Genomic DNA, 9500 nt, shown 5'->3' on the forward strand with positions numbered 1-9500 from the left:
ATACTACGCAGCAGAAAGAAAAAAAGAACTACTACACTTCGCAACAGCATGGATGGAACTCGAGAGCATTATGCTAAGCGAAATAAGCCAGGGGGCGAAAGACAAATACCATATGATCTCACCTATAAGCGGAACCTAACCAACAATACAAAGATGCAAAGAAAATAAGACCAACAACACTGAAAGGAAAAGAAACCAACAAAGACAAGAGGGAAGGAGCGGGGGGGGGGGGGGGGGGCAGGGAAAGGGAAGGGAAGGGGAAAGTGAAGGAACATATAGGAAGGACTCATGGTAAAAACCAAAGGGGAAGAGTTGAGGGAGGGAGGGAGGGGGCAAGGGAAAGTGGTGGGGGGTAGGCAGAGACAAATGTATTTGAAAAAGTAAATTAATTAATTTTAAAAAAAAGAATATTTCCAAGAAATAGATAGATAACCCAATAGGGAAATGGGCAAAATATTTGAATGGGGACTTCACAAAAAAGGATGTCTAAGTGGTCAGCATACATATAAAGGGTGCTCAACTTCATTAGTCATCAAAAAGGGCAAATTAAAACTACGATGTGACTAAAATGAAAAGCACCAAAAATGCCAAGTGCTGGTGAGGGTGTGGAGTATCTAGAACTCTCATGCACTGCTGGTGAGCTGATATATTGGTAAAAGCACCTTTAAAAACCTGGCTATATCTACTAAATCTGAATACTTACATATCCTGTGATACAGCAATTCCACCTCCAGGCATATATCCAACAAAAATGAATACATATACTAATCAAAAGATATGGAAAAGAACAATCATAAGAGCATGATTCATAACTGCCCAAAACTGGAAAATCCCCAAATACCCATTAATAGAAGAATTTATAAATATAATGGTGTTAATTATGAAGATAGTTATTATGTTTATGGGAATAGTAATGATTGAGAAGGATCATAAGAGGGGTTTCTAGGATGTTAGTAAAAGACATACTTTTGATATGGGTGCTGTTACACTTATCTCTTCACTTGGTGAAAATTCATTGAGCTATTCATTCATGATCTATGTACTTTTTCGCATACCATATTTTGCCATATATAATATACACTCATGTTTTTGTGTGCATTATACACAGGATTATTATACCCATGATATGTAATCATTATACCCATGTATAATGTGCATCCTTATTTTTCCCTTAAAAATTTGGGTAAAAATAGTGTGCATTATACATAGCAAAATATTGTGTGTGTGTGTGTGTGTGTGTGTGTGTGTGTGTGTATTTCGTAAAGAAGTTTTAAAGGATAAAAGAAGGAAAAATGAAAGGGAAAAAGTACTTGCAAATAATCAGAAAGCACAGGAATTGAAACAAGTCTAATGTTGGTCACTATTTTCTGTCAGCTGGACGTGACTTCATGTGACATGCCAAGCAGAGAACAGCCCCATCTTAAGGCAGTTCAGTCATCAGTACCAAGCCATGATGATGCCCAGAAATGCAAAAGTTTATCATTCTCTCTCAGGGGTTAAAGGAATACACAGAAAAACATTTTCCCAGTCTGGGCAAGGGGACCATTCTGCCAACTTACTGGTTTTGGCTGAGCAGGGCCTACCTATACCCATGTCTTCAATGACCTTATCTAGTCTCGTGGTTTTGAATGACATCTAAATGCTGATGGCTCTAGAATATATAAACCCAACCCAGAATGCTCCACTGAACTTCAGACTTATGCAGGTTGAATTATACAAAATTGCCATTTTTGTAGGTCAAAAATGAGCAATTTCATGTAGCTCAACTGATAAATCAACTGCCTAATTTATATTTGTATTAAGTATCTCCACTATAACTCACCCAAAAGCATGTCTTCCTCCCATGCATCTTCCAATCTCAATACATAGCCACCTCACTCTGCCTTTGCTGTGCCCAAAAATATTGGGGTCACCATTGACCCCTCTCCATATCTAAGACCACATAGTCAATCTGCCAGAAATCGACCCTGTCAGGCTACCTTCAAAATACATCCAGAATCAGGCAACATCTTATCACCTTCACATCACTGCCTTGGTCTAAGCCACCATCACTGGCTGCATGACTTTTGCAATAATTGTCTACGTGTGTTCCCTCCTCCCTCAACATCCAATTTAGTTCATCCCGAGAGCCACAGTCATCCTCTAAAATGCTGTCAGATATTAAAATTCAAAATCTCTCTACAACTAAAGCACCCTAAACAGAGGATAAAGAACCACAGAACTAGAAGACACTTGTGTGTGGTAAATTTAGAGGTGGGTATGCATGTGTGTGTGTGCATGTGTTTATATCTGACAGGATTAGTATCCAAGGCCCCTGAAACACCTTACAAAACAGGTAAAATGTAAAATGAATGCATGTAGGAAATCCTTTGTTTAGTTTAGTTTTTAAGTGAAGGCATTGGCTCAAGATGGGGAGGGAGTATCTGATGTAGGAGCAATTTTTAGATGAAGGACCACAAACTTAACTACAAGTCTGTAATGTGATCTGGCTTATAAAAAGAAGCTGATGCAAACCTCAGTCACAGTAAGAGAATAAGACTGTCCAAAATGCTACTCTACTACTGTCCAGATTATATCCAGAATATAGAATTTTTCAGAATTAGCAAATATTCATATAATTTTTTAATTAAGAAAGTATATGATGAGGCCTTAAATCAGTGTGATAAAATATCAAGTCTGCTAAAATTGATATATATTATCTGACACTTAAAAAATAATGTTAAGTCAGATTGTGTCACTCTTCTGCTTGAAATCCTCCGGTAGTTTTCCATCTCACTCAGAGTAATAGTCAGACTCCTACAGTGGCCCACAAAGCCCCTCATTAGCTCTCCAACTCTGCCTCCTCCTCCTGTTCCTCCCCTTACTCACTACACTCCAGCCATAGTAAACATGAAATAAACATTTGGTAAATGAAAAACTAATGAAAGAAGAAATACATCAGAAACCCAGACTCCTTCCAGCTTCCCACTCCCTTATCCTTAGGATGTAATCCTTGTCTTCATGGTCCAAGATGGCTGCTCAGTCTCAGACATCACATCCACTCTCCAAACAGTAAGACTGAGGAAGGAGGAAGAAAGGCATGCCCCCTTTATTTTAAGGAGACTTCCCAGAAGTTCCACACATTACTTCTGTTTACAACCCACCTTCTACAACTTAAGCCATGGTTTCCCAACCTCAGTATCACTGGCATTTGGGCCAGATAGCTCTTGGTTGGAGGAGGCAGCCCTATCTATACCCTGGACAAGGTTTAACAACATCCCCTCTAGCATTCCACCAAATGGCAGGGGAACACACCCATCACCCAGCCTGAGTTACTGAATTTCCCGTGGGAGGAGGATCCCCTGGTGGAGAAACTCTGGCTTCAGCTAGAAGGGAGGTGGTAAATATCAGGCAGCAAAGTGGGTTTCTGTAATCTGAGACAGGACAGGAGATTGAATGTTTGCTAAGTAGCTAAGCAGTCTCCGTTGAGAAATAAAAATATTCCTTCTCCTCAAAGGCAAGCACAGTTGCCAGCTTTCTGAGATGATTTCAGAGATTATCAGTGCATAGAAAACTATTCTTTTATTTGCATGAAGCATGGCCTCTATCATAAGATTCTATGCCTTGCTTTTTTTCACTTGACAAGGCCATTTTTTTCTGGGATATGATGTGACCTTTCTACCTATACATTCAAGGGTTTTTTTGTTTATTTGTTTCTGAAAAGTTTTCTTAAATTATACCTTCAAATATCAGTTCAGTTTCCTTATTGAGGTTACCTTCATCATTAACGCCAGTTATGGGTATGACTTTCTGTGTCAATCTTATCTCTTATTTTTGCCTTGATCTTTAAAAAAAAATGTTTATATTAATGTTCACTTCACTTTCCTGTTCCTTCTTTTCATCAGTGTGTCTCCTTTTAGTGCTGCATTCATTCCTTTGTTGAACTTGATTTTTCCTCCGTCTCTTCCCCACTCTGTCAGCTCATACAGCATCTCTTTCTGGTATCTCACCTTTATGACGCTTATTCCCTAGGGGCAATTACTTCATTATTTTTCATTAATAGTGATATGTTTGATCATAATTTTTGTTTCTTGGAGGCAATATTTTTCTGAATATTCTTTACCTGCCATCAGTTTTTCTAACAAGGATTGGTTTAATCAGATTTCAAATCCACTTGTTTATGACTTATTTTAATCCATAATCCATTTACTTGTTTATGACTTATTTTAATCCATTTGTTTATTACAAAGGAAAAAGGTTGCTTTTAGAAGTAAAGTTGTCATGATACAATAATGAAATACAGTATGTTGTGATGTCATCATCCAAACTGTTGTCACTGGTAAGTCCCCAGCAGCTGAGAGGCCCTCCTGGGGGCTTATCAATAAGAACACATGGAGAAGCAACTACGGCAAGGGGACATTCGGACCACACATACAAAGAGTTTGTGAGGACAATTTGAGAGTTTCTGTCTGGGCAAGGCAACACTTTGCTGACCTAAACAGCTCTTCAAATATCTTGAGATATTTGTTCGTGACATGGCCAAGGCAACTCTTTGGCTGGCAGTGGTGCTACACCATGCAATGGTCCTCTGGAGTAAGGGCCCTCGGAGCAGCCGAGCCTGTCCACCAACACCAGCAACCTAGTTCCCTAGCAACGCACTCTAGCAACAAGGGGCTTTCATTTTGCACTGGCAGCTGGAAGTACGCTCAGTTAATTAAGCCATCTCTCCAGAGAAACCGGACTCATAGGAAGGTACACCTCTAAACTTGAACTTTACTCCTTTCACCTCCCCTTGCCTAGAACAATAGTGAGATTAATCCATCATTTGTTTGGAGTCTATTAGTTCTTTATTTGGCTTCCTAAGTGGTATTATCTAATATGCCATTGGCCTGTGAAATTATTATACTTCCCGCAATGAACTTGTGCTTAATAAATTATTAGCAAAGACAGAATCAGTCTCTGAGTATAACTTTGCCACCCAAAACAAAACATCTCCTTTTCTAAAAAATTTTTCTTCTGGTGTCTTTGTATAGACCCTGTGGCCATTCCTTTTTCACTGTTATTCATGAGTGAGATATGTCCTCACTGTATGAAATATTTGCAGAAAATATATAGGGGACTCACCTAACTGGAAAGAATCCTCTTTGTTACATGAAGTTATGAGTGGAATAAATTTTAGATTTTTCTCTCCCCAGCCAACAGTGCCCAGTAGCCATCTGGCCTTTTCACAGCGCAGATTCTCGCTCCCTCATCTGCAGCTTGGTTCCGGTCATTGTGCCTGTCTGTGTGATTTCTCATTCCATCCTGCCTGCGATTCTCTCTACCAGTGAGGCCAAGCAGAGCCCCTACAACTAGTCCTCACGTATTCTCTCTGTTCCAAACAGGAATAAGACCAAGACCACCAACTGCTACTAACATGCATTCTCTTTTCCCTCATATCAGAACTGCTATATTATTGATCACTTTTCCTGATCTCCTTTGCCACTAGATGTGAATATAGTCAGGTTGATCTTGCTATCATTAGGAAGGAATTTTGGAAAGTGTAGAGGCAGAAAACTTTCTCTTCTTCCCTTCTAGGTTCTTTGTCTGGTCTAATAATTAAATTGACTTAAGACATTAACAGAGGAAACCAAATTTTGTATATACAGAAGCCCCATAAAAATATGAAACTCCCAGCAGTCAGGCAATTAGGCTAATACAGCGTCCTGACTGAGGAGAAGAGGTGGGGGTTTGGGGCTTCAAAGGCAGAAGGACAATTCACAGGAAGATGAGAACAGATGTTTGACAGGCAAGTGTTTGCCCTGCCACACAGGTAAGTCTTTCTGATATAAAAGTGTATCTCTGTTAATAGCTCTCTTCCTGGCACAGGCCCTCATCAAAATTATCGTATTATCAGGGAGGGGAAAGCTCTTCTTGTGTCTGCTGGTCTCCAGCTGACTTCAGCTCGAAACAGTCCACGTGCCTAAGTGGCACATTCTGGGGTGGCCTAGTCTGGTCCCCCTCAAAAGTCTATTAAAAAGAAAATAGAAAGCTAGAGGAAGCTCTGGTTATAGTACCTACTACTGACTGGAATATAGGCATCATGACTGGTGTTCCAGCAATTCTTGGATCAAGGGGTTATCAGAAAGATGAAGGCCACATGCCAGGATGGTGGGGACAAAAAGAAAAAAAGAAAAAGAAAAAATATGATTTCTTTGTGACAATGAAGCCACTATACCAGTTCTGGACAAAAAAAAAAAAAAACCTTCTAGACTTCTCTTACATGAAAGAGAAACCAACTTCTAGCTGTTATTTTGGATATTCTGTTAGATGCACTTGAACTTAATCTTAACTGAAACAACAAAGCTTTGTCCTTAAGTGTATGTTACTACTGACTTTGAAGAACTGCTCTGTGAGCCTTGGCCTGAGATCAGCAGCCACAGACAGCCTCTCAGGAAGAAGGAGTCACAATTTACTTTTACTGTTTTTGACACCTCTTCCTCAGATATTCTGATTCAGAGTTATAAATGCTTTTTAGTGTTCTTTAAGATGGAATTTGAGTTTCCTGTTTCTTATTCTCCTTTTCTTAAATGCAAGAGTAGGTAAAGAAATGCTTCCCTCTTCCACTATTTTATAACTAGAAAATGGTGGGGGCCGGGGGAATGTTGTTTTCCTTGTTTTGTTTTTTGAGATAGAAAAGAAATAGTTTGGAAACAGCAGAAGAGAAGGTGAAGGGTTCATTCTCTGCTTCCAGGCTCTGATTTATGAGAGGCATAAGGTACACATAAGAAGATCGCAGAGTAAGCGATATCATCAGGGGACAGCTTGTGTCTTTTAGGGTAAAAATGCAGCACTCAGAGAAGATGGTGAGGATCCAGAAGCATTATTAGCTAATGATAACCTGATAGTTCCAAAGTCATAACCAAAGTGGGGACTGAAAGGGCAGGGAAGTACTCAGGGTGAGTGAGAATTAGGGGTCACGGTGACAATGGGTGACCTGGGAGATCAGGCTTTTCTAGGGACTAGGAAAACTAGCAACTCTCCTAATTGTCCCCAGAGGAAGGCAGGTTCATCCTTTCATGCTACATTTGAAAGATTAAAATACATATATATAATATATACATATATAAGATTATGAGATTAAAAAGATACCTATATAAAACTTGGATCCAAGTTCACATATGCACAGGAAGAACTATTGTCTTCCGAAGTTTTACCATCTCTTTCGATCCTTGGCGTTTGCTGACCTTCAGTCTTTCATCCCCTAAAATTTACAGAAATCTCCCCTCTACTCCCTTTGGTAGTATTCAAAAATACTTAACATAATTGCATCAGTAGAGGAGACTGACAAAGACAAAATCCTGGACAAGTGCCTCACAGGTGGATCCTGATTCCCACCAGGACACCACCTCCCCTGAGGTAAGGAAACTTACCACCTAGGGAAGGTGAGGGGGGTATGAGAGGGCGACAGACAGAGACAAAAAAACACAAGTCATCATCTATCCTGCAGCCTCTCCCTTTGATTCTCCACCCAAGTTAACCCCTCCTCGCTCTGCTGTGACTTCAGCCAAACTCGCCTTTTCATGCCAGCAGAGTCACGAAGCCTTCCCAGAGAAAAGCAGGGGACCTCAGAACATCTCTGGCCCCTGACATCTGCCCCTGCTCTTCTCCTTAAAGACTTTTTTGGACACTTCTCCTTTAGGCACAAGGTTTTTCACATGCCTTTCATAGGAAATGTTATCCACAACCTCAAAATACGCAACGCGGAAGAAGCGTCGCTGTTCTGGCTGAAGGAAAGGCAGGGACCTCGAGATCTCCACACTCAGCCTCTCGCTGGCACTGCCTTCCAGGCCTGGCTCTGCCTCCTCCCACATTCACTTTTCCTAAAAACCCTAAATTAGGATGACCCACTCACTCCGGTCTGCCCAGGACTACCCAACTTTTAGCCTGAAAGCCCTGCATCCTGGGGACCCCCTCAGCTCCATGAAAACCAAGCAGTTGGGTCCCCAATCCTAAATACTGCTCCATGGTGGTTTTAAAAAATCACTGGTTCAAAAACATGCATGGCCTTTGTCAAAAATATAAGCCTTTCTCATATGGGTTGCACTTAAAGCCACCGTTGGTCATTGCTAATTTAGGAGGAATTAGTTTATCAGCCACTTTCAAAATGGCAGCCAGGTGCAGAAGAGGATTTGAGAAAGAAAAGCATGAGCGTGGCCATCTCATGAGCAGGCCCCTTGGGTGTGCTCCTCAGAGTCAAGTTTGTTCAAAAGGATGTCGCACCCAGGTACCTAGCTGAACATCTCTGCAATTCAAATGGCACCTGGAGCTGTGCCTGACTCAATTATAAGAAAGGAGTTGCAGTCATCCCTCCATATCCTTAGGGGGGCTGGCTCCAGGACCCCCCACCAAGATTGGCAGGTGCTCAAGTCCCTTATATAAAGTGATACCATATTTGCATACAACCTATATTTGCACATAGGCTACAGCAGGGCATGCCTGCATATCACTTTATTCTTGTGGATTCAGTGTAGTGCTCAGCACATGGCAAATTCAAGTTTTGTGGTTTGGAACTTACCAAGACTTTTTTTCCTAAATATTCTCAGTCCACAGCTGATCAAAACCACAGATGCAAAACCAGCAGATATGGAGGGCCAACTGTCGCTGGTTGGGGCATTAGTATTCACCCCATAGCCTATACCCAGTTCGTGCCCAAGAACTGTGATCTCATGCCATGTGAGAAAATACATCATCAAGGCTGCAGAACAAGCTAGAACTAAGGGCCCCCGTGGGAGTTAAGCCTTCGCTTCATTGGAATAGCTCCCTAACTGAACTAACTAGCCATAGAGAAGCCTGAATAATTGACTTGGAAAAGCTTCAGGCACAGGAGTCTCTCACAGCAGCTGGAACCAAGGCCCAAACCAGAGAATGAGTGCCCAGCAGAGAAAAGGACCATTCAAAGATGCCCGAATCATCCCCTTTGTTGGCAGAATTGTCCAGATGCTCATACAGCTTTAATTAAGCCTGATTCTAATTAATCAGTGACCTCATTCAAACCAACTGTTTCCCTCAGCCTCTAATGCCTCTCCAGATTCAGGTGCCCTTTCCTCCAAGTGGAATTCAAAGGTCTGCTTTTCTTATTAAGTTTAATTGAAAGATGACTGAACCATGGTCTTTCATAAACAGGGAATTCCCCACCAAGAGCACTTGTAGCATAGAAGGGTGGCAAACAGGTGGGAGAGACACGACACAGACTCTACAATCGGTGCACCCAACAAAAGGCTAGGGACAGCATGGACCACTCCAAAGACAGCCCACGAGACCTCAGACACTTGACAAATCAAAAGCAGCGCATCACATTTAGAACAGATAGAGTCGGCATAGCAGCAACAAAACCGTGGACAGAGGGGTTGAAACCACGAAACCATGTGAGAGAGGAGCAGTTCAAACAAGGAAGTAGCAGTCAAAGGGTTAAAATCCATCCCTGCCCTCTAACCTAGAGCCTGCCAACCCCCGCCCCCCCCCCCCGCCCCAAATCAGGG

The sequence above is a fragment of the Pteronotus mesoamericanus genome, unplaced genomic scaffold, assembly GCF_021234165.1.
Source record: "Pteronotus mesoamericanus isolate MK-2021 breed Mesoamerican mustached bat unplaced genomic scaffold, CSHL_Meso_final contig_90, whole genome shotgun sequence".
NCBI lineage: Eukaryota > Metazoa > Chordata > Mammalia > Chiroptera > Mormoopidae > Pteronotus > Pteronotus mesoamericanus.